The sequence below is a fragment of the Misgurnus anguillicaudatus genome, chromosome 8 (genome assembly GCF_027580225.2).
Source record: "Misgurnus anguillicaudatus chromosome 8, ASM2758022v2, whole genome shotgun sequence".
NCBI lineage: Eukaryota > Metazoa > Chordata > Actinopteri > Cypriniformes > Cobitidae > Misgurnus > Misgurnus anguillicaudatus.
Window position 1 is genome coordinate 26816465 of NC_073344.2, and position 27404 is coordinate 26843868.

Below are 27404 nucleotides of genomic sequence, written 5' to 3' on the forward strand. Positions count from 1 at the left end.
AAATATTTTATTCACAGTAGAATATAGATACCATATCAAATGTTAAAAGTAAGATATTTTGAAAGCTTAAGGACTAATTTGCAACTTATTAGGTCATTTGGCAACATGATTGGGTATAAAAAGAGCCTCTCAGAGTGGCAGTGTTTCTCAGAAGTCAAGATGGGCAGAGAAAAATTGCAAAGAGATTGAAGTTATCATCATCTACAGTGCATAATATCATTCAAAGATTTAGAGAATCTGGAACAATCTCTGTGCGTAAAGGTCAAGACCGACAAACCATACTGGATGCCTGTGATCTTTGGGCTCTTAGATGGCACTGCATCACATAATGCACTTGTAATGGAAATCATAACATGGGCTCAGGAATACTTCCAGAAAACATTGTCAGTGAACACAATCCACCGTGTCATTCGCTGTTGCCAACTAAAACTCTGTAGGTCAAAAAAGAAGCCATATCTAAACATGATCCAGAAGCACAGGCATTTTCCCTGGGCAAGGCTCATTTAAAATGAACTGTGGCAAAGTGAAAAACTGTTCTTTGGTCCAAAGAATCAAAATTTGAAGTTCTTTTTGGAAAACTGGGACGCCATTTCATCCGGACTAAAGAGGACAAGGACATCCCAAGTTGTTATTAGCGCTCAGTTCAGAAGCCTGCATCTCTGATGGTTTGGGGTTGCATGAGTGCGTGTGGCATGGGCAGGTTACACATCTGGAAAGGCACCATCAATGCCGAAAGGTTTATCCAAGTTCTAGACACATTTGATTCCATTCAGACGTCGTCCCTTTCAGGGAAGACCTTGCATTTTCCAACATGACAATGCCAGACCACATACTGCATCAATTACAAAGTCAAGACTGTGTAGAAGAAGGATCTGAGTACTGAAATGGCCAGCCTGCAGTCCAGATCTTTCACCCATAGAAAACATTTGGTGCATCATAAAGAGGAAGATGCGACAAAGAAGACCTAAGACAGTTGAGCAACTAGAAGCCTGTATTAGACAAGAATAGTACAATAGTGCTACCTGTCCCAACTTTTTTTGGAATGTGTAGCTCTCATGAAATCCAAAATGAGCCAATATTTGGCATGACATTTCAAAATGTATCACTTTCAACATTTGATTTGTTATCTATATTCTATTGTGAATAAAATATAAGTTTATGAGATTTGTAAATTATTCCATTCCTTTTTTACTCACAAATCTACAGTGTCCCAACTTTTTCTGTTTTGGGGCTGTACATCAAAGAGGCTCCAACATCTCAGTGGGACAGTTTATGGCACCTTTGGAAGCTCAACAAAGAGTTGATAAGGTGTGAATTGACTTAAAGAAGTTTTTGTGACCATATGACAAACCCTTAGAGATCTTGTCTGTAAATACGTTTATGCATGTTTGATGCATGTTGGTTCCCTCTTTTATAAACTGTTTGTTTAGATAACTTGTATTCTCGTGTAAAATTGTGTTTCTATGACTAAGATTACACATACAGACACATATAGAGATGTTTAGTTTGTAATTCATACATAGGAATGAATCAAAACTTAATGCTGGTTTAAAACCATTCATATTGGGTATCAAACTGTTCACCTTTCAATTTCCTCTTTATTGTTCAATATGGTATGACGGTAGAACAATTCATTCTATTTATTCAATGATCTGGACTGATATTTTGCAAAGGGACCCTAGAGGCATAAATATGCAAAATTAAGAGTTAAGGGGACAAAGAGAGTTCCACTGCTCAGCTCGGATTTGTTGATTCAAACTTGGATGGGCTGGCCTCCTCAAAGGATAAATACTGGCAAAAATTTTATCTCATCAGTTAAGTTGAGTCCTTTCATCTCTTCTTTCTCTTCTACAAGTGAGCTCTTCCAGCAACCTCCTCCCCCCTGGGGCCTTTCTTTGTTCTGTGAGTTTTAGGCCAAACTCACCTGAGTTTGTGACTAAGAATGGATTTTCAACAATCAGAAAACCAACAATTCACATCTAAAACTTTCGGAACAACTCTTCAAATGGACTGGACACTCGGTTCGCACACCGACAACCTGGTCGGTTCTTCCAGCGTGAAAATGCTGCAACTGGACCTGCAAGCCATCTTCCTTCCATCTGACCCTAAGCCTTTCATATGCCTTCAACTGCACAGACATGCAAGTATCCTATATCTTAGAATATAGCTGCGTTTAAGTCGGTTAAGTAAGATGAATGTGGTTTATGCATCTCTCTCTCTCTCTCTCTCTCTCTCTCTCTCTCTCTCTCTCTCTCTCTCTTTCTATTTCATGTTAAATGTTCATGTTTGTCTATGTAATCCCAGTAGAGTAGTCGAATAAATGTGATTGAATTTAATCAGAACTCATAAGGCATCCATGGATAAACAAAGTCACTTAAACTTTCAATCAATGCTACCTCACGCTTCAGGTTTCAAGAGAATTGATGTACAATTTTAGATATATATTCGCTGGCGAATTCATCAATTAATTGTTACGATTCATTCTGTTAAAACCTACAAAACATATATAGTTAATGACGATTAACTGTATGTATTTGCATTTGAGCTAAATCTACAATTCCCCGAATTGGAATAGTGATAAACAATAATTTCCCTTAACAGGGTGGTGGAAAAAATATCAACATTAATAATTAAGTGTGCTTGCAAAAGCACACTTATTGTTCTTCCTAAGTTTTATTATTATTCCCGGGAAGATTTTTTGGGCCAGCTCTAGTGACTAGACCGTTTGACACAGAGACACCGTTCAAACTTTAAAACGTTCAGGCAGTACCGGTGTAAGTTGCTTGAGAAGATGACATCACAGATCCATGTCGTTCTTCCGCCATATTGGATAGAACAGAAAACGTTAAAAAAGTTTCACAGGTCACAAATTTTGTCCAAACCTCACGAAACTAGACATACACGATCCTTGGACCAAGCCTCACAAAAGTTACTAGAAGGATTTTTGATTTTCGGAAGCGTTTGCCCATCACAGCCCAAACTAAATGTGCGTTGACGCCGCCAAAACAGGAAGTAGTTTATATCTCAGGAACGCCTTAACGTATTGAAACCAAACTGTGTACATGAATTTGGGTCTCCAATGTGAGGATGCACAACATCAAAATAACAATTTTTTTCTAAAATTTTACGCCGCCACACAGGAAGTAGTTTATATCTCAGGAACGCTTTAACGTATTGAAACCAAACTTTGTACATGAATTTGGGACTCCAATGTGAGGATGCACAAATTAAATCTGCGGCACCAGAGCAAGCACACTTTTGCAGTTCCTCCGGAAATGCATTTTCTAGTTATTATTATTATTCCCGGGTAGATTTTTTTGGCCAGCTCTAGCGACTAGACCGTTTGACACAGAGACACCGTTCAAACTTTAAAATGTTCGGGCAGTACCGGTGTAGGTTGCTTGAGAAGATGACGTCACAGATCCATGTCGTTCTTCCGCCATATTGGATAGAACAGAAAACCTTTAAAAAATTCACAGGTCACAAATGTTGTCCAAACTTCACAAAACTCGACGTACAAGATCCTTGGACCATTGATTTTCGGAAGCATTTACCCATCACAGCCCAAAAGATACCTGTGGCATAGTCACCAAATAGGAAGTAGTTCATATCTCAGGATCTCTTTAAAGCTCTACTGTGTAGGATCTACTCCCATCTAGTGGGAAAATTCTATATGACAACCAACTGAATATTACTTTCTAGCCCTCCCCATTCGGAACGCGTTTTAACTAGTTTGGTGGCCCTGTCATGCCAAGGTTAACATGGCTTCCCGTAGCTACAAAGCAAAAGCTAAAAAAATGAACAATTTGCAATGTACTTCGCCTGTGATCTGACAAAGCACACAGATGTATATTAAACATGTAAAAAGTCTGATTGTGATGATATGTCAGCTTAAAATCACATACAAAAAGCAACCATATACGTAGCTAAGACACTCCTTTTTCATCCATGCGAGGAAAAATATCCCAGGGGCTGTTACACTTGGTATTTAGATGTGTTTTCATCGATCAGATCACAAGTGGACGAGAGAGACACATCACGTTTACACTTGGTGTTTAAATCTGTCTCTTTTTGTCAATTTTTGTCACCGTGTGTTTGTGCTAGAGGTCAGAAAATTCAATTCAATTCAATTCAATTTTATTTATATAGCGCTTTTCACAATACTTAATTGTTCAAAGCAGCTTTACATTAATAGAAGCAGTAAAAGCACAGAAAAACAACAGATAGCACAACATAATACACAATAGCATAAGCAGTCAAATTTGCTGCGGCTATGACTCGACATTATGAGCGAGCGTATTACTAATGTAACGTCTAGAAGAAGAAGCTAAGTTAAGCCCAAGCAGGCTACCTCCCTGGGGTAAAAAAAACCCTAGGAGAAAAAAAAACAAAAACCCCGGGTTGTTTAGCCGAGGAAATAAAAAAAAGTCCTAGGAGGGAAAAACCCTTGGGATATATATATGTATAAGGAGATTAAGCAGAGATTAAGCGGAGATTAAGAGGAGATTAAGCAGAGATTAAGAGGAGATTAAGCGAAGATTAAGCGGAGATTAAGCGGAGATTAAGCGGGTCCTGCCGGTGATCGTTGGTCAGGCGTCAGCTGGGCATCACGTTGAAGGACGACCAGTAGATCAGAGGTGTGCCGACTTTCACATCTACCGGAACTGGGTCTGTTTGTCCCATTGTCCTCGGGGTCGAGGACGAGACAGGGAGAGAAAAACAAAATCATATTATCGTAGGGGCCGTTCTCATGTAATGCAAGTGTCACACAGTGATGTGGTTTAATCAGCTTAGTTTCAGACAGACTAACTATTGCGGCATAATTATATTATCCAGAGTTGAGGATTTTGCAAATTGGGGGCCCACTGCGACGGTATATATGGTAACTAAGAGTCACCTTCCGATCTTTAAGAGAAAATGAAACCTGTCGACCCGTTTGACTAAGATGAAAAACATTTTTCTCAGTACCTCAAATTACATAAATGGGCGGAGAGACGGCGTGTGGCTGTTCGAACACATTAAACCACATGCATGTTTACACTAACTGCATAACCATGCTATAGCCAAGGAACTATAAAACTTCAAGTTTACAACATAGACTGTATAGATGTAAATGAATATGCTGAATTACCTGTGTAGAAGATAGAAAGTAACTTCAGTGTCCATTGAGCCCCATCTTGGAAAACTAACTCCAATATTGACTTTGGTCTTGATGTTTTTCCTGTCGCGTTGTCATTTAAAATCCCCTTTTCGATTCCATGGCGACTTGTTTTAATATCCTCAAGAATATGTCTTCAACAGGCTTTCAAATCAAAGCATTAGATCGCAGGTTTATCACGACGTGCGGCTGTTGTAAAATCCGAAGGATTCAGTCTACACAGGTCGCATATATTCGGGCTGCATACGTCATCAAGCCTGGTTTATTTAAATTAACTGAGCATTACATTCGCAAGTCATAAGCATATTACATCAATTTACAATTAACTAAGAATAATTGTCAGCTTTATAATTGTTAATATTCTGAAATAAGACTGTCTAGATGACGTATACCGCCTACACATGCAACCTCCGGAGGCTTCAGCTAGCGGCCAGCGTGAGTGTACTCTGAAAGCGCGAAAGGTGGAGCTTGAATTTCAGGAATGTCCCTCGTCGGCGAATGTATTTCAAAGATGGAGGCACAACATGGATTCAGCCAGAGAGAGATTTGACGGTATGTATTTTAAATAGCAGATTCTACACTTACGAGAATACTTTGATTAGTGGGGTGGAAGTAATTACACATGAATGAGCACATACTTTTGAAAGAAAACATGGGTTTTTGCTAAAAATTAACTAAAAAAAGTACACAGTGGAGCTTCAACATATCTAAACAAATTTTTTATATGAACTCGGGACTCCAATGTGAAGATGCCCAAGATAAAAAAACATTGCAGTAACATGTCTATATTATGTTATTTTCACTTTAAAATATCCAATTGAACCCTATGTAAAAATACAAATTTTAATACGACTTTACCACTAGAGGGCAGTCCAAGCGTGTTTAATTGCCTTCACACGTGACTAGACAGAAACTACCCTAACTGACCTGACTGCATGAATACGGTATTGAAAAACTATATATACTGAGTATTATTTGATACTAAATACGATGGAATATTAATATTTCTCATATACGTTTGTGCACCAAACTGCAAATGGATGTTATATTCTGAACCCTTGGAGCAACAACCTCGTCTGGAGGATGCACAGTTTCAGGTAGGAATGATATGATTCAGACATCTAACGTTAAAACCTTTCACCCTTTCTTTTTTTAATGATATATGGCATGACAAGTTTAATTCCCTTTTTCATCAATGTAATACTGTAAATGTATTAGTTTGTAAAGACGCGTAGTCCGAATGCGTGAGTGGCGCATCCTCGCCCAACAGGGGCAGTGCTGAAATGCCGCAATCAGTTCGGTCTCTGCTCTATGACAGCTACATTGTTTTTGGTTTTAACGATTGTGGATTGACGCGAAAAAGTCAGCATTACCATAAAATCATGCATGTGATCAGGGATGTGCACAGGGGGAGAGGGTTGCTCAGGTTGCCCAGGCAACTGCCCATGGCCTTCTCGACTCAAGTTGCCCTTCCGAGGTGGAAACAAATAAATTGTACTTTTACTTTGTTAAACTGTGCAGCGTTCCTTCGTTACTGTATTTTAATTCATTACTAAATGTGTATTTTATTTTTAAAGTGCCGTCTTGTGTTTCTGGGCATTCGCGTATTAATGACTCCTTTCAGTCGATTCCTTGCAAAGTATTGTGTGTGTGTGTGTGTGTGTGTGTGTGTGTGTGTGTGTGTGTCTCAGGAATGCTTTCACGAATTGAAACCAAACTTTGTACATGAACTTGGGACTCCAATGTGAGGATGCACAAGAAAAACATTCAAGAAAAAAAAGAAAAAAAAACATTCTAAAATTTTACATTTCACAAATCACATTAGTGACCGCACCAGAGCAAGCACACTTTTGCAGTTCCTCCGGAAATGCATTTTCTAGTTAAGTGTGCTTGCAACTTATTGTTCTTCATAAGTTTTCTTATTATTAAGTGTGCTTGCAAAAGCACACTTATTGTTCTTCTTAAGTTTTATTATTCTTATTAAGTGTGCTTGCAAAAGCACACTTATTGTTCTTCTTAAGTTTTATTATTCTTATTATTATTATTCCCGGGTAGATTTTTTGTGTCAGCTCTAGCGACCAGACCGTTTGACGCAGAGACACCGTTCAAACTTTAAAATGTTCGGGCAGTACCGGTGTAAGTTGCTTGAGAGGATGAAGTCACAGATCCATGTCGTTCGGCCGCCATATTGGAAAGAACACAAAACCTTAAAAAAGTTTCACAGGTCACAAATTTTGTCCAAACTTCATGAAATTCCACGTACGCGATCCTTGGACCAAGCCTCACAAAAGTTACTAGAAGGATTTTTGATTTTCGGAAGCGTTTGCGCGCCACAGCCCAAACTAAATGTGCGTCAACGCCGCCAAAACAGGAAGTAGTTCAAATCTCAATATGTCTGTAACATTTACTAACCAAAATTTTTATATGAACTCTTTACTCCAATGTGAAGATGCCCAAGATAAAAAAACATTGCAGTAACATGTCTATATTATGTTATTTTCACTTTAAAATGTCCAATTAAAACCTGTGTAAAAATAAAAAATGTCATTAGCCTTTACCAGTAGAGGGCAGCCTTTACGTTCAAACGTGTTTTTTAGACAGAATGTAAAGATAGCGGCAGCCATCTTTAGAAGCTAAGCTAACAGGCTATGGCTCCGTGGAAAAGTTTGAATAACAATGGCGGGATGTAGTTTTAATTTTAAAATGGCAAAAAGGAATTTAAAAGAGCTGTGAGAGAATCGGATGTTCCTTTAAGAGCCACAATACAGCGAAGAGCTGAGAAAGACGGAGAGCAGAGAAGCCCGGAGAAGAGGCCACAGCCTGAGACTCTGCTGCGTAGAGCCCGTGGGGCACGCAGCACCATCGGCTGGCACCCAAGCTTCGTATCGTATATGGACAGCGGAATCCTGGATACATATTTTTAAAATCCTAAAACGTCATCTTATTCACTATACAGTATGCTGTTTCGGACGCAGCCTGACTGTGTGAATACGGTATTTAAAAACTGTATATATTGAGCATTATTTGATACTAATATTTCTCAAATACGTTTGTGCAAATGGATTTTACATTCTGAACGGTTATGAATCAACGCGAGCTCCTGGAGAACGTGCAGTGTCACTGTCACATATACAGGTAGGAAGACATTCAGACATCTTTTAAACCCTTTATTTTATTTCAGTGATATATGACAAGTTTAATTCCCCTTTTCATCAATGTAATACATTGTAAACGTATTAGTTTGTAAAGCGTGAGTGGGTCGTCCTCGCCCAACGGGCAGTGCTTATAGCCGCGATCGGTTCGGCGTCGGCTCTATGACAGCTACATTGTTTATGGTTTAAATGATTGTGCAAAACTTCACTTCACACATGTCCCGCCATTATATACGCGTGACATATTCGTCGTCAAACACAGTTAAAAGCGCGCAGCCTCCGTGAAGCATTGTAGCACAGATTGAAAAAAATCCATCGATGATTGACGTCTGATTCGCTGTATACTGTACTGTATGATGTAAGTGCTTCCCACAACACACGTAACATGAGATTCACAACATAAAAAAATGAATTTTGTCTAAAATCAGTTTGTATCATGTAAGTGTAAACTGTTGATGTCCTCAGACCATCTTAGGAGATTTCTAAATTTATACATAGTGAATGCAAAACTCTTGTCAGTCATGTCTGATATTTCAGCTATAAGCTACATTAACATTGAGACTAGAGTTAATTTGTTGATTTGAAATGCTTGTCTATTCTTTATTTGTATTCTTTTTTCTGTACTGTTTGTGTATGTTGCCCTTCATACGTATTAGGAAAATACAGGCAAAATATCTCTGTTTGCTGTGGAGTCAAGAAATGTCTAAACATTAAAAGGTGAACATGATTCAGTACAGAATCTGTCACATTTTTGTCACACAACTTTTTACCTGTTTCAACATAGACAATATTCCAACTCAATTGAACAACACATTTGTATTTTAATACTCCTATCTACTGTGGGCATTTTGAGACCATTGACAAGTGTTGAAGTGATGAACTGTGTCCTGATGCATTGATTGTTCACACATGAAAAGCAATAAATGTGTAGGATCAGTTTGATACACTTATGTGCATTTGGGTACAACACACATAAATCAGCATTAAATGCTGTTATTTTTTGTTGTTAAAGCATGTATGTGTTGAAACATAAACAAATGTTAAAGGCGGAGTCCACAATGTTTGAAAAACGCTTTGGAAAAGAAGACGGGCCGACTACCAAAACACACTTATAGCCAATCAAATCAAATGCCGGGTTGCGTATGTGTGGGCAGGGTCTATCAACAGAAGGTCCAGATTCTATTGGGGTAGGGGCGTGTTTGTTTATGTGATTTCAAATATCAACATTGGCTTTCAAACATCATGGACTGCCTCTTTAATAAAATGTGACATTGTGTACTTCTGACATACTGATATTCATCTTATCAATTTCTGGTCTCCACAGCAAACTGTTTTGATACTTATGGAGGTCACTGTATATACTGTGTGTGTGTGTGTGTGTGTGTGTGTGTGTGTGTGTGTGTGTGTGTGTGTGTGTGTGTGTGTGTGTGTGTGTCTCATGAATGCTTTCACGTATTCGTATTGAAACCAAACTTTGTACATGCACTTGGGACTGCAATGCGAGGATGCACAAGATAAAAAACATTCTAAAATTTTACATTTCACAAATCACGTTAGTGACCGCACCAGAGCAAGCACACTTTTGCAGTTCGTCCCGAAATGCATTTTCTAGTTATTATTATTATTCCCGGGTAGATTTTTTGTGTCAGCTCTAGCGACCAGACCGTTTGACGCAGAGACACCGTTCAAACTTTAAAATGTTCGGGCAGTACCGGTGTAAGTTGCTTGAGAGGATGAAGTCACAGATCCATGTCGTTCGGCCGCCATATTGGAAAGAACACAAAACCTTAAAAAAGTTTCACAGGTCACAAATTTTGTCCAAACTTCATGAAATTCCACGTACGCGATCCTTGGACCGAGCCTCACAAAAGTTACTAGAAGGATTTTTGATTTTCGTAAGCGTTTGCGCGCCACAGCCCAAACTAAATGAGAGACAACGCCGCCAAAACATGAAGTAGTTCAAATCTCAATATGTCTGTAACATTTATTAACCAAAAATTTTATATGAACTCTTTACTCCAATGTGAAGATGCCCAAGATAAAAAAACATTGCAGTAACATGTCTATATTATGTTATTTTCACTTTAAAATGTCCAATTAAAACCTGTGTAAAAAATAAAAAATGTCATTAGCCTTTACCAGTAGAGGGCAGCCTTTACGTTCAAACGTGTTTTTTAGACAGAATGTAAAGATAGCGGCAGCCATCTTTAGAAGCTAAGCTAACAGGCTATTGCTCCGTGGAAAAGTTTGAATAACAATGGCGGGATGTAGTTTTAAGGTTTAAATGGCAAAATGGAATAGAGAAGAGCTGTTGAGAGAATCGAGTGTTCCTTTAAGAGCCACAATACAGCGAAGAGCTGAGAAAGACGGAGAGCAGAGAAGCCCGGAGAAGAGGCCACAGCCTGAGACTCTGCTGCATAGAGCCCGTGGGGCACGCAGCACCATCGGCTGGCACCCAAGCTTTGTATCGTATATGGACAGCGGAATCCTGGATACATATTTTTAAAATCCTAAAACTTCATCTTATTCACTATACAGTATGCGGTTTCGGACGCAAAACTGCAAATGGATTTTATATTCTGAATGCTTGAATCAACGCGAGCTCTCTGGAGAACGTGCATTTTCACATACAGGTAGGAATTATATGATTCAGACATATTTTAATCCCTTTCTTTTATTTCAGTGATATATGGCACGACAAGTTTAATTCCCTTTTTCATCAATGTAATACATTGTAAACGTATTAGTTTCGCTCGCGTCAGTATCGCGTCCTCGCTCGCGTGATCGTTTGGCGTCGGCTCTATGACAGCTGCATGATTTAAATGATTGTGAATTGACGCGAAAAAGTGTCACTTTACCTTAAATCATGCATGTGACGCCAAGTGTATTTAAACAGTCATGACTTTCAGAAATGTATGACACATTTAAAAACACAGCTTTTGCCAGAAGACTGCGTATATGCCATTTACATGATCTTCAGGTAAGAAGATACATATATCTAAATCGTATGCTTAGCTACTGTTGAATGGGAACACGATTGATTGCATTATGCTGTCAATCACTGAGGGAAATATTTTCTTTTATCATTAATTTCACAGTCTGGGTCGACAGAGGCGCGGGCGCCGCAAAATCTTTATTTTTCAATCACTCCGCAAAGAGACTTAGATAACTCTGCTGATTTTGGACTTACATATATGATTTATACATCATTTAAAACTTTAAAGTGTCTAGTATTTTTTCTGTCCACTCCCATTAAAAACAGAATGTTGTGCTTTTCGCAAAATTAAGAAAATAAACATAATGCGGGTTTGCTCTCTCTCTTAGTGACGTCCTTTCAGAAACACGTCAGAAAAATGAGCTGTAACTTAACGAATTGTTTTCATAGAAACATAAGATAAAAGTCTACATAATGCTTGGAATGTCTGCTTTTAAATGGTGTAAGTGAAATCGAAAACAAATATTGTACTTCGTTGTTAACTGTATTAAAAGAGGGAGATGTACCGTCTCTCATGTTACTGCATTATTTATAAAGAGCCACGCCCCGCTCCATTGAAGAGAAGAACAGAGATCATCCATATTCATTAGTCAACGCCACAACAAATGTTTTCTCTGTGCTTGCTCATACAGCAAAGGCTCAAATATTATGCGAGTCATCGTTCTCACAAAAGAATGCAATTTAAACGAGTAAGTTAATCGGCCATCGCTCACAGCCCAGCATCTGTCCTGCACCACTGTATGCATATCGCGCTGACAAACATACACGTGATTTTACTGCTCTGATGAAATCTAAAAGTATAATTTCTCTTATTAGAAGCTAGCCTAATGTTTGCCAGTTATTAAGATGGCGGTTGTAGTTTAAATAAAGGGTTGTGAAATAATAAGCTTTGACAAAAAACTGCATAAAACAATTTTATGTTCCATATTATAAACTTTTGGTTATGTGTACTTAAGTGAGTAGATATGGCTCTTATTTACACCTTTAAATGTAGAATAAGAATAGAACTCGGGTATCTTACAATGCACTTATGTTGTTATGCAGTTTTAAAATACAAAATACAAACATGTCTGGATGTAGATAAAGCCTACTTGGTCATATTACAATGCACAAGTTTTGTTGTATGCAGTTTGAAAATACATGTTTGTAGAAAAAGTATATTGTACAATGCACTTATTTTGTTGTTATGCAGTTTCAAAATACAACATGAGTATGTTTAAATGTATATGTCGTCATCATCACTGATATATCTCTGGCCCTCATGACAAACTAATTGAATAGCCCTGTCGTAGACGCTCAACACACAATCATATTCATAAATAGTAAAGAAATGAAATGATATTAGGCTATCAGTGCTGCTGTCGCTCTTTCCTATCGCTTATTTTAAAAATGAGCTTATGATCAATAAAATGCAGCTTATATCTGCTGCTTTTGGTGACGTGAACTCTGGCCTACATTAAAGGTGCAGTGTGTAATTTTTAGAAGGATCTCTTGACAGAAATGCAAAATAATATACAAAACTATATTATCAGGGGTGTATAAAGACCTTTCATATGGCTCTTATATGGCCGTTATGTTTTTATTACTTTAGAATGAGATGTTTTTATCTACATACACAGAGGGTCCCCTTACATGGAAGTCGGCATTTTGTGCCACCATGTTTCTACAGTCTTAATGGACAAAATCATGACATGTTTGTCCTGTGGTGGCTACCGTAGCTTCTCTATGCATTTCAAAAGCGAGGGGTGAGCTGTGAACTGAGCTTTTGGTTGCAATTTGGAACCTCACCACTAGATGCCGCTAAAATTTACACACTGCACCTTTAAGTCTCATGTTTTTAAGATTATCTTAAGTACTAAAGGATTTTTGGTATATTATGTACAAAATTAGTGTGTGAAAATATGGCACTTCAAAGGGATTGTTCACTCAAAAATTAAAATTATTTAAATTACAATTCTAAAAAAAATGTAATAAGAAAACACTGAGGGCTTGACATTAACTTTTTGAGGAACTTGTCCTTCGGACAAGTAAATTTGTGTTTCACTTGTCCATGCACAAAAGTCACTTGTCCGGGTAAAGTTTTATAATATAATGTATTTTTTGTGTTTTGATAATCAGTGGCAGAGCAAGGGATTTTTCATAGAGGAGTCGGACAACTAATTTTTTCTTACACTTGTCCTACAAAAAATCCACTTGTCCCGGACAAGCGGACAAGTCTTAATGTCGAACCCTGAACATGTGCAGCACAGCCGTTATAGTTGGTTCTAGGCTAGCTAGCTATCCCTGTATTTACATAAAATGGTCTGTGCTAAGCCCCGGATGTCCTTAAATGCTGGAAGCACCCCTGGTTACAAGCCTGTATACATTTCTCTGTGTGTGTGTGTGTGTGTGTGTGTGTGTGTGTGTGTGTGTGTGTGTGTGTGTGTGTGTGTGTGTGTGTGTGTGTGTGTGTGTGTGTGTGTGTGTGTGTGTGTCAGGAATGCTTTCACGTATTGAAACCAAACTTTGTACATGAACTTGGGACTCCAATGCGAGGATGCACAAGATAAAAAACATTCTAAAATGTAACATTTCACAAATCACGTTAGTGACCGCACCAGAGCAAGCACACTTTTGCGGTTCCTCCGGAAGTGCATTTTCTAGTTATAATTATTATTCCGACCTAATTTTTGGCCAGCTCCTGTGACTAGGCCGTTTGACACAGAGACACCGTTCAAACTTTAAAATGTTCAGGCAGTGCCGGTCTAAGTTGCTTGAAAACCTGATGTCACAAATCCATGTCGTTCTTCCGCCATATTGGATTGAACAGAAAACCTTAAAAAAGATTCACAGGTCACAAATTAGTCAGAAGTTCACGAAACTGGCCATACACAATCCTTGGACCAAGCCTCACAAAAGTTACTAGAAAGATTTTTGATTTTTGGAAGCGTTTGCCCATACATCACAGCCCAAAAGATACCTGTGGCGTAGTCGCCAAACAGGAAGTAGTTCATATCTCAGGAACTCTTTGACATATCTAAACCAATTTTTTATATGAACTCGGGTCTCCAATGTGAAGATGCCCAAGATAAAAAAAACATTGTAGTACATGTCTATATTATGTTATTTTCACTTTAAAATATCCAATCCAACCCTATGTAAATTTAAAATTCCAATACGTCTTTACCACTAGAGGGCAGCATTTATGTCCAAACGTAAATGATTAATCTATCTAAATCGTATGCTTAGCTACTATTGAACGGGAACACGATCGATTGCATTATGCTGTCAATCACTGAGTGAAATATTTTCTTTTATCGTAAATTTCAGAGAAACAATTGTTACAAGCAGGCGATTTGAATGTTTTGAGTCAAGACCCGAATAATGACCTGGGCTTATTTCAGTCAGTTCACACGCCACACCTTGTAGCTATTTCTCACACTGAGAAGTAAGAGATGAATTGTCCTGCTATATACAATTAATAGACGAGGCACAGGCATATGTGGGGCAGTTCTGTTGAGTTCAGCTGCTTCGAGTTTTTTAAGTGTGCTCAACTTTACGCAGCGCCGCAGAAACTGACATCAGAGTACCGCGAGAAATCTTGCGGAGGATGATGAATTTAAATCGCTCTCACGTTACTCTGATGTCATCCACTTGTCTTTTCTTGCAGCGCCTCGTGAAGTCGCACACACATTTATGCATCCTATTGACAATCATAAAGAAATGCGAAGTTGTTTTTGGATAAATTATATTATGCGGCTGCAAGCACGTTCGTTACTAACATGGATTTAATGGAGTGGAAGTTGAATGCGCAAGATCCGATGAATGCGGTAGATATAACCCATTTTTAAGCATTTTGATTTCACGATTCCTGGATGAAATCACATTGCCTTTGATCAAAGACACTGAGAGCTAATATTGGGTAATAATGCCAAATTCATGCTAAATTATTATTGATTCAGTCAAAAACTCCCAAAGCTTTGCAACCAGAACCTGTAGGAAAGAACTAGAGGTTTCCTGAAATTAATAATAGAGTAATAGAGATGCATTTAATTATTATTGCCCTTTCACCATTAAATGTTCTACAATACTGTATGTGTACAGTAAGCTCAAGTTAAAAAGTACAATTCCATAATCTACTTAAAGTGCTCTATTTTCATGTACTAATGTTGTACTTAATATAGCTTACATTTTTTGTTCTTTATGACATTCATATGAAATATGCTAAAATGTCATTTAAAAATGTTTTTAGGTACCACTTGTTGCCACGTGTTAATCCACGGTCTCACAATGCGGAGTGAACTTCACAAGAGAGCAAGGTGTGTGTATTTACTGCTATTTGCTATGATATCTGCATATGTGCACTTCCTTACTATAAATGCAGTTTACACAATGTGACGCTGGAGCAATACAATGCAGTTTTCTTTCCACTGTAAAGTCTTCGCTTTGTTCACCCCAGTTAAAAAAAACACAAGGCGATTTACGTTCCCAGTTTTGTGTTATGATTCTAACGCGAAGTCAGCCCTTATAAGCTGTTTTAATTAACGTAGCCCGTATAAGCGAATTAACATAAACTAGAAATGCACTCCAATGTTTTGTAACGCAATATGCCAAGGAAGGATTTTTAGGCAGTTGAGAATTGAGTTCATTGTGATAAAACAGAAATGCAATGATGGCTAACATAGTCCAGTATTGTATATTAAAGCTTCTCACCTTACAACAGCTTTAAGAAATCAATGGAAATCTATGTCGTAATCTTCTATAGTTGTCATTAATTTCATTTTAGAGTCCCTTTGATTAATAAACAGTCTGAAGAATCATTTACTAGTAGGCTATAGCTGTTTTCTCGAGTTTACGGTTTCAATGATCCGTCGTTATTTTTGCTTTAGTGTAGCTGCTGGTGTGTGAAACCTGCTAATCACCTTATAAATAATACTATTAATTATAATACAAGCTTTGGTCTTATTTGAGGCAGAATGTAAGTGTATCGAAAAGGTGCATTGTTGTTGTTCGCCATTTTCAAATGTTACAATGTTATTGATGTGTGTTACAGCTCAAGTATACAGTAGAGACTGCCTCTGAAAATCAGACTAAAGCCTCAAATCTTATTGAGATAAAAAAGCATCACAGTTTGATTTCAAGCATTAATTTCACTATGATTTCAATCGCTGACATGAAATTACTCAGTCAACATTAAAGATATCAAGTTTATATTTTCACAAAATGTTCTTTACATTATATAGGAAACAACACTGATGATGTGTCCAAGGTTGTGCATCAGAAGATGTTTCTGTAACTGAAAATGCTGGGAGCACCAGTGACAACCAGGAACAGACTGGGTGACAACCATGAAATGGTAAATGGACTGCATTTATATAGCGCTTTTAACAGACCTATGGCCATCCAAAGCACTGTACATGTTGCCTCACATTCACTCACACATTCATACACCGACGGCGGTGTCAGCCATGCAAGGTGCCATCCAGCTCATCAGGAGCAGCTGGGGTTAGGTGTCTTGCTCAAGGACACCTCGACACTTGGTCCAGTGGAGCCGGGGATCGAACCACCAACCTTCCAGGTGTAGACAACCTACATGAACCACTGAGCCACTGCCTCCCCAAGAGTGTTGTGACAGCTGGAGAGACAGATGACAGCCGGAAAGACGGCAACCCGGGGTGGAGAGGGTTGGCAGCCCAGACCACTTCTTCCGAGAGGAAGAACCCAAGCAAGCTACAAAACCTTCAAAGAAAAGATACCCCCAGGGGTGCCCGAGAGGGGGGGAGGATGAGCACCCCAATAGGACGGACCTAAGAACGACAACACAGGACAACGGAATAACGATGACAACAGTATAGTGCATCTGCGGCAAGAGATGCAAGAACGAGAGGGGCTTAAGAATCCATCAAGGCAGGATGAGATGTCTGAAAGCAGCAGCGACGACGACACATCGCACAGAAGTCACAACTTCTGGTAATACGCAGGAGGAGCCAGGCCCGGAGGCAACCCACAGTGCCCAGAGCCTCCAAGTGTTGGCAACACCTGCTGCCAGCCGCTCGCCTGTCACCCAAAGCTGCCCTCAAGTGACAGCACCTCCTGACAGCCCACAGAGCCCTCAAAGCCAGCAAGTGGCAGCAACAAGAACTGGCTGTGTCCCTTTGGCTCAACCAAGGATCCAGTGTCCCCAATCCTCAAAGAGAGCTAAGTGGCACCAGTTCGATGAAGACGTGAACCAGATCCTGGAAGTGACAGCCAAGGGGGATGCGGACCATCGACTGTTAACGATGACCACTCTCATTGTGAACATTGCAGCTGAGCGATTTGGATCTGTGATCTGTCCAAGCCACAGAGTGAGGAAAATCAAATCTCTCAGGGATGAACTCAAGCTACTAAAGAGGCAGTACAAGGCAGCAGGGGAAGCAGAGAGAGCTGGCCTAGCAGATCTGAGAGGAATCCTGAGGAAACAACTTTTGACACTTTGTAGAGCAGAGTACCACAGGAGGAGGCGAAAAGAGAGAGCAAAGAAGAGGGCAGCATTTTTGGCCAACCCTTTCAAGTTGACCAAGCAGCTCCTTGGCCAAAAGAGGACTGGCCAACTCACCTGCTCCAAGGACACGATCAACAACCACCTCAAGGCCACCTACTCTGACCCGGACAGAGAATGACCACTAGGGCCATGCAATGCATTTCTGACACCACCAGAGCCCACAGTAGAGTTCAAACTGAAGGAGCCCTGCCAGAGTGAAGTGGAGAAAGTGGTGAGGAGAGCAAGGTCAAGCTCAGCACCAGGCCCAAGGGGAGTGCCTTACAAGGTATACAAGAACTGCCCAAAGCTTCTACACAGACTCTGGAAGGCCCTGAACGTAATCTGGAGAAGAGGGAGGATTGCCCAGCCATGGAGGTATGCTGAGGGAGTGTACATTCCAAAAGAGGAGAAGTCTGAGAACATCGACCAGTTTCGGGTCATCTCCTTGCTCAGCGAGGAGAGCAAAATATTCTTCAGCATTGTGGCCAAGAGACTCTCCAACTTCCTGTTGAGCAATGAATACATCGACATGTCTGTGCAGAAGGGAGGTATACCGGGAGTCCCAGGTTGCCTGGAACTCACAGGGGTGGTAACCCATCTCATCAGGGAGGCAAGAGAAGGCAAGGGGGATCTGGCTGTGCTGTGGCTAGATCTCACCAATGCATACGGCTCAATACCTCACAAGCTGGTGGAGGTCGCACTGGAGAAACACCACATACCCCAGAAGGTGAAAGGCCTCATCCTGGACTACTACAGCAAATTTAGCTTGAGGGTCTCCTCTGGGCTGTTAACATCAGATTGGCACCAGCTTGAGGCAGGGATAATCACTGGTTGCACCATCTCAGTGACTCTCTTCGCACTGGCAATGAACATGATGGTCAAGGCAGCTGAGACAGAGTACAGAGGTCCCCTCAGCAAGTCCGGAGTAAGGCAACCTCCCATTAGAGCCTTCATGGACGACCTCACAGTGACAACAACAGCGGTGCCAGGAGCTAGATGGATTCTCAGAGGGTTGGAGAGGCTCATGGTATGGGCACGCATGAGCTTCAAACCGCAAAAAAATCCAGGTCCTTGATGCTAAAGAAGGGGAGAGTCACTGATAAGTTCCGCTTCAGGCTGGGAGAACATCAAATCCCTTCAGTCACTGAGAAACCAGTGAAGAGCCTCGGGAAGGCCTTTAACTGTAGCCTCAATGATAGAGATTTCATCAGGGAAACCAGCACTGCCATGGAGGGCTGGTTGAGAGCAGTGGACAGATTGGGGCTCCCTGGAAGATTCAAGGCTTGGGTCTACCAGCATGGAATCCTCCCAAGACTCCTCTGGCCCCTGCTCATCTATGAAGTCCCCATGACTGTGGTTGAAGGTTTAGAGCGAAAGGTGAGCAGCTTTCTATGCAGATGGCTGGGACTGCCACGCAGCCTAAGCAACATCGCCCTGTATGGGAACACCAACAAACTCAGACTTCCTTTAAGCTCAGTCAAGGAGGAGTTCATTGTGACATGGGCACGGGAACATCTGCAGTATTCTGGATCCAGAGATGCGAAAGTGTCCGGGGCAGGGATTGTCGCAGGACAGGGAGGAAGTGAAGGGCAGCAGAGGCAGTCCAACAAGCTGAAACTCGGCTGAAGCACAAGGCCATCCTTGGGACAGTAGCGCAAGGCAGAGCCGGACTTGGAAGCCTAACAGCAACCCGTTACGACTTGGCCAGCGGGAGGGAGAGGCAGAGGCTGGTGCAGGAGGAGGTGCGTGCTTCAGTGGAGGAGGAGAGAACCAGCAAAGCAGTGGCCATGCGGCAGCAAGGTGCCTGGATGAAGTGGGAGCAGGCGGTATAGCGGAATGTCACTTGGAAGGACATCTGGACGTGGAATCCCCAGAGAATCAGGTTCTTGATCCAAGGGGTTTACGACGTTCTTCCCAGCCCATCTAACCTGTACACATGGGGCAGAGTAGAGACACCTGCATGCACACTGTGTTCCAAGCCAGGGACACTAGAACACATCTTGAGCAGCTGCTCTAAGGCACTAGGTGAGGGCCGGTATCGATGGAGACACGAGCAGGTCCTTAAATCCATTGCTGAGGAAATAAGCAAGTGGATCAAAGACAGCCGATACCGCCAAGCCACAGCCAAGCCTATCCACTTTATCAAGGAAGGACAAAGGTCAAAGGAACATCTAAGAGCTGCTCAGCGGGGTTGCTCTCCACGGCCCGAGACTGGACAATAACAGTTGACCTAGAGAGGCAACTGAGGATCCCAGCACACATCACCCAGTCCACACTGAGACCTGACATCATCTTGGTCTCTGAGGCCACCAGACAACTGATCTTGCTAGAGCTAACAGTGCCCTGGGAGGAGAGGATGTAGGAGGCGCAGGAGAGAAAGAGGGAAAAATATCAGGAGCTGGTGGAGCAGTGTCGGACGAATGGGTGGAGGATCAGGTGTATGCCAGTGGAGGTAGGCAGTCGGGGATTTGCCAGCCACACGGCGAGTAAGGCATATGGTATATTAGGCATAACAGGCGCCAACCAAGAAGAGCCATAAGCAAGAACGTGGAGGCAGCAGAGAAAGCATCCAGATGGCTCTGGTTGAAGAGGGGAGAACGGTGGGGGCGGTAGCATGCCACTTGGACACAGGCTGGGATTTGATCAGCCTCGGTCGGGTCGCCTGGAGGAGGGTGTCTGTTGCAAGACCCGAAACACCCCGTGAGTCCAGGAAACAACACTGATGATGTGTCCAAGGTTGTGCATCAGAAGATGTTTCGATAACTGTAGGATGATTTTATGTGGAAAACAGTAAATCACAAATAAATACTTCATCTGGGTTTTCACAGGCATGGTCACAATTATCTTTAATCTATGTTTAATAATGTTGCATTTTCTCTGATTATTTAATTACTGTACTGTATTTTTCAATTAAATTTACATTGCACAATAAATTATCTTAGCTGCAGACATTGTAAGTCTCTATAAATACTGTTAATTGTGGTCAAAACAATAGCAAAAGAAATAGTTCTGTATTATTAAATTGCATGTTGTATGTTTGGTGCGAAATGGGTATGGTGGGGGCCCGACTTCCTATTCTTTCATAGGGCCCAAAATTGCTAGCGGCACCCATGCAGAGGACACTGCCACTCCAGCTGTACTCTCCAACAACTACAAATTTTTAGTTATCTATCGCTCCCCCCAGGTCAACTTGGACACTTCTTGGAGGAGTTGGAAGTACTTCTGTCTTCATTCCCAGAGGATGGTACTCCTTTAGTAGTACTTGGTGACTTCAACATCCACCTGGAGAAACCACAGGCTGCGTCGTTTGACCTCAAACGAGTCCCTACTTCACCAACACACAGGTCTGGTAATCTTTTAGATCTTATCTACACACGCTGCTGTTCCACTTACCACACCCAGGTCACCCCACTACACACATCTGATCACTTCCTCCTCACTCTTGACCTAAACCTAACTCCCCCAGTCACTGCACACGATCCCCCGTTGGTCTCTCCCTCCCGCTTATCTTCTGTGGTCTCTTCCATTCTCCCCCCTCCCAACCAACTCTACCAGTTTGATACTAACAACACCACCGACACACTATGTTCCACTCTTACATCCTGCTTAGACAGTTTATGCCCTCTGACATCTGGATATACCATCTGCCCCTTGGCTATCTGAGGTTCTCCTCTACTAAGACCCAATACTATCACTCAAAAATCAACAGCTCACCTGACTCTTGCACTCTCTTCAAGACCTTCTCTACTCTACTTGCCCCCCCACCTTCATCTGACTTAACGGCTAATGATTTTGCTTCCTTCTTTGTGGAGACAACAAATACTATCAGTAGTCAGTTCTCTGAGCCACCGCTTCTTGCGCATTCTCAAACTTCTGAGGCATGCTCACTTCCCTCTTTCTTTCTTCTATCTGAAATGGATGTTTCCAAGGTCTTTGCTTCTAACCATCCGACTACCTGCCACCTAGATCCCATACTCACTCATCTCCTTCAGGCCATCTCTCCATCAGTCATCCCTGCTCTCACCCACATTATCAATTAATTTCTTTCCAATAGTCCCTTCCCCGTAGCATTTAAAGAGGCTAGCATAACCCCGCTGCTGAAGAAACCCACATTGCCCTGCTATTCTTGAGAACTACAGACCCATTTCTCTTCTTCCCATCATTGCCAAGACTCTTGAACGCTTGGTGTTCGACCAGTTCTCCTCTTTCTTCACACAAAATAACCTCCTGGATAGCAATCAGTCTGGATTCAAAAGTGGTCCCTCCACTGATACTGCGCTGCTCTCAGTCATTGAAGCCCTGAGGCAAGCAAGGGCAGCCTCCAAATCATCTGTGCTGATCTTACTAGATCTATTCACCGTTTTTAACACAGTTTAACACAGTCAATCAACACATCTTCCTGTCGACCCTCAAGGCTATGAGTGTCTCTTTTTTTAATATACATGACATCCCTGGGTTCTGTCATCGAAAACGTGGCTTTCTCACCACTGCTATGTTGATGACACTCAATTTCACTTGTCGTTCCACCCTAATGACCCCACGGTTTCTGCCCGCATCTCAGCATGCCTGAGGGACATCTCATTCTGAATGAAGGATCACCATCTCCAGCTTAACCTTGCAAAGATAGAACTGCTTGTCATATCATCTGAACCAAAGATTCATCACAACCTTTCCATTTAGCTAGGTTCCTTGACCATCATGCCATCCAGGACAGTCAGAAACCTGGGAGTGGTCATTGATGATCAGCTTAGCTTCACGGAGCATGTTTCCAGCACCGCTCGCTCTTGTAGATTCATTCTCTTCAATATTAGGAAAATTAGACCTTTCCTAAATGAGCATGCCATGCATGTCCTAGTCTTGTCCTGTCCAGGCTGGACTACTGCAATGCACTACTGGCTGGACTTTCAGCCTGCACAACCAAACCCCTACAGATGATTCAGAACGCAGTAGCAAGAGTGGTCTTCAATGAGCCAAAGAGGGCGCACATCACTCCTCTCTTTGTCAAGTTACACTGGTTTCCTTTAGCAGCTCGCATCACATTTAAAGCTCTGCTCCTGGCCTCTAAAACCACCACTGAGTCAGCACCCTCTTACCTTCCCTTACATATACAGCCTTATGTACCCTCTCGAACCTTGCACTTTATCACCGAGCGATGGCTTGTGGTGCCATCTCAGAAAGGGAAAAAAACATTATTGCGTACCTTCTCTGGAGCTGTTCCACAACTGTGGAATGATCTGCCAGTCGTGACACGATCTGCTGACCCTGTAGCTGTCTTTAAGAATTGGTTAAAAACCCTTTTCTTCCACTATTTTTACCTCACTTCCTAATATAAGACTTACTATCTTTTTCTTTTCCTTTATCCTGCTTTCTATCTATACATTCTTAAAAAAACTAACCCATGGCTATGTATACTGTGTTAGACTTGATGAAACTATTTTCCAGTGAGCTTATGTATTGCTGTTCTTGTGTTGCTATAATTGCTTCTATTGTTTACCTCATTTGTAAGTCACTTTGTACAAAAGTGTCTGTGAAATGGCTTAATGTAATGTAAATATAATGCAACGCAGTGTCTTATTCCCTTCTCAGGGAACAAGGTTTATATACGTAACCCGAGACGTTTGTATGCAGAATCTGCCTTTTTATGTCTACACACCTTTTAAGAATGAAATCTATGGGATGTTTTAAACATGAGGTCCCTGATGTCTGAAAGTCATCAAGGCACCAAGAGGTGTGTGAGCGACTTCAAGCATCAAAGTACTACGACAGCAGCTTGAAAGCAGAGGGAGCAGTTTTCCCTCATAATACTTGATGTCATTGACAAAAGTTGACCAAGCACTGCGAGATAGACCATGTGTCTGCATAAATGTAGCAGCTACCGTAGCACCTCTGTGCACTTCAAAATTGAGGTTGGTTGCAATTTGCAATCTCACCACTAGATGCCGCTGAAAAACCCACATTACACCTTTAAAGCCCAGATTACACTGCAGGATATTTGCCCTCCTATAAGACACTCCTTATCAAACTGTGCGTTATGGATCGTTTAAACTCGGGTACAACAAGCATGTAGATTGTACGATGATGACAGGACAGCTTCGGCGGCTGCGTCACACGTTAGCGCAAGTCACCAGCATGCACTTGTGGTAAGCAAATATCAGTACGCAGGTCGTAGCAGCAAACACACTGTGCAGTGATTATGCTGAATTTCTGACATTGTCAGAGAACTATCGTAGGCTATCTTTCGATGCATGTCCGGGAAAACAGCCATATTTGAACCTCTCTGACTGTCGACATAGGACCACCGATAAAGAGCCACGATCACAGAAATCACGACGATTGTTTCACAATGGCAATCTTTCGTCTGGGACAGCCAATAATCGTGCAGTGTATCCGGGGCTTTACATGTGTTAATAATTGCACAACAGCACAAAGATCAGTATGTTCAGGTTTTCTCTCAGACACACTTCATTTCTTTTATATGCACTTCATCTCTCTCAAGCATGCACACACTCTATGGGATTACTTTTGTGCCAATCAAAATGAACTCAAACTTTCAATTCAATCCAATTCAATTTTATTTATATAGCGCTTTTCACAATAGTTAATTGTTTCAAAGCAGCTTTACATCAATAGATGTATGAAAAGCATAGAAAAACGAGCATAGTAATAATGTAACGTATACAGTAAAGTAGTAAGTTAAACCAAAGGTGGCAGACTCTCCAGGGATGAATAAACCTCCTAGGAGGAAAAACCCTCCTGGCTAGTCCAGGGGGAAAACTCCTAGGAGGGAAAAAACCCTTGAGAGAGATACATACATATACAGATATATATATATATATATATATATATATATATATATATATATATATATATATATATATATATATATATATATATATATATATATATATATACTATCGGGGTATGTGAACGGGTAAGCGAACTAAACTGGTTCCGCCGGTGGTCGCTGGTCAGGCACCGGCTGGGCATCTCGTAGAAGGACGATCAGTAGATCAGTGGTGTGATGACCTTCACAGTTGCAGGAACTGGGTCTGTTTGTCTCATTGTCCTCAGGGTCGAGGACGAGACAGGGAGAGAGAAACAGAATCCTATTAGCGTAGGGTGTCATGGTCCTGTCAGCCCTGTATGTATTTTATGTGTTTCATGTGACAGGATCATGGCAGCCCACTGTTGTCTTGTTTTGTGTGGAGAGGCATGTGGTCTGTGTATGTTTTGTGTACCGCATGCTCTCCTGTCTTTAGTCTTAACCTTACCCTCCTGTTTCCTTGTTAAGTCTTGATTAGTTAATTCCCTTCACCTGTTTGTCATTGTTCCCTAGTTTAGTTTTCCCTATTTAAAGCCCTTGTGTTTGCTGTCCTGTGCCGGTTCATTGTGTATCGTATGATACTGCTTGCGTGTGCTTTGTCTGTCCTGTTAAGATTATTTTCTAGTCATTGTCATTGTTTGCCCCCTCGAGGGTATTTATGTTTAATAAACATCTTTCAGTTAAGAGCTGTCTGCGATTGGGTTCTATCCACCACCACACCCTGACATAGGGGCTGTTCACATGTTATCCAAGTGTCATACAGTATTGTGGTTTAAGTCAGCTCAGTTCCAGACAGGGTAACTATTGCTGCATAAGTATATTACCCAATATGAGGCATGTGAGTGCTTTGTTCTAGACAAACTAACTATTGCGGGATAAGTACATTTACTGGACATTTTATGTGAATGCTTTGTTAAAGAAGAATGACTTAGTTTTAGTTTTAAAGTGATCGACTGTGTCTGATACTCGAACATTATTTGGTAAATCATTCCAGACCTTAGGGGCTAAGTAGGAAAAGGATCTACCACCTTTAGACACTTTTGATATTCTAGGGATAATTACGTGGCCAGAATTTTGTGATCGCAGTGCACGTGACGGATTGTATTCTGACAGTAATTCTTTAATATACGATGGTGCTAGGCCATTTATGGCTTTGTAGGTGATTAGTAATATTTTAAATTGTATGCGATATGTAACTGGCAGCCAGTGTAAAGATGCCAGAATTGGACTTATGTGGTCATACTTTTTAGATCGAGTAAGCACTCTTGAGGCGGCGTTTTGAACTTGTTTACCTGATTTGCGTGACATCCCCCGAGTAACGAATTACAATAGTCTATTCTAGAGGTCATAAAAGCGTGGATAAGCTTTTCTGCATCTGATGCAGACAGCATATGGCGTATTTTTGAGATATTTCTAAGATGAAAGAATGTTGTGCGGCAGACATTGGAGATATAACTATCGAAAGATAGATTGCTGTCGAACATCACACCTAAGTTCAGTCTACACCACCGTGCAGCCATCTATGGGCAACTTGTAGTCTGACATATTATGTTTGGAGCGATTTGGTTCAAAAATAAGTATCTCTGTCTTATTGGAGTTTAGCATAAGAAAGTTATGTGCCATCCAGTCCCTAATATCACTAATGCAGTCTGAAAGCTTAGAAAATTGGTGAGTTTCGCTAGGATGCGATGAGATGTAAAGCTGGGTATCATCCGCATAGCAGTGAAAACTTATGTTATGTTTCCTGATAATGTCTCCTAGAGGTAACATATATAACGAGAATAGGATAGGGCCTAAAACTGATCCCTGTGGTACGCCGTATTTAACTGGGAAGCGATATGACTCTTTCTCATTTACATAAACAAAGTGATATCGATTGGTTAGATACGATCTAAACCAGGCTAACGCCTGACCACTGATACAAACATACTTTTCTAGTCTATTAAGTAAGATTCTGTGATCTATTGTGTCAAAGGCTGCACTAAGGTCTAGTAATATAAGGATTGAGATTTCACCACGATCGGATGTTAATAGGAGGTCATTTGTAACTCTAAGCAGCGCTGTCTCTGTGCTATGGTGGGGCCTGAATCCTGATTGGAACTTTTCATATGTACTTTTATTCACTATGAATGTGCGTATCTGGCTTGCCACTACTCTTTCTAATATTTTAGAAAGAAAATGTAGATTTGAGATTGGTCTAAAGTTATTAAGATCTCCCTGGTCAAGGTTTGGTTTTTTTAATGAGCGGTCTAATAAGCTGTTGGAACGTATCCTAATTCTAGCGATAAGTTAAAGATATTTAGTACTGGGTCTGAGACTACAGGAAATACCTCTTTAAGTAATTTTGTGGGAACGGGGTCTAATATACAGGATGATGATTTAGATTATGTTACTAGTTTAGAGAGTTCTTCTATTGTAGTAGGTTTAAATGACTCAAGATGTTCGTATGGTAATCTAGTGTTAAATGTACTATTGGGTAGAGTGGTGGCTGCTTGCGTAGCTTCTATGTTTTCCCTAATAACCGTAATTTTGTTAGAAAAGAAGTTAATGAAATCGTTACTATTGTGTTGGAGTTTACTATTGGTTTCTGTTTGTTCTTTGTTTCTAGTCAGTTTCGCAACTGTGCTAAAGAGGAAACGAGGGTTGTTATGATTTTCTTTAATAAGCGTACTGAGATAGGTAGATCTGGCGGTTTTTAAAGCCTTTCTGTAGTGTTGAACACTCTCTTTCCAAGCTGCACGCCATACCTCTAACTTTGTGCTTCGGTAGTTTCA

The 27404-nt window shown here is 41.0% G+C and overlaps 2 pseudogenes; both read left to right on the top strand.

The window, feature by feature from the left end:
• The first annotated feature begins 16533 nt into the window (after window positions 1-16533).
• LOC129450031 (uncharacterized) lies at window positions 16534-20450 on the top strand (annotated as a pseudogene).
• Window positions 20451-20854: 404 nt separating this feature from the next.
• LOC141365941 (uncharacterized) lies at window positions 20855-22346 on the top strand (annotated as a pseudogene).
• The last annotated feature ends 5058 nt before the right edge of the window (window positions 22347-27404 follow it).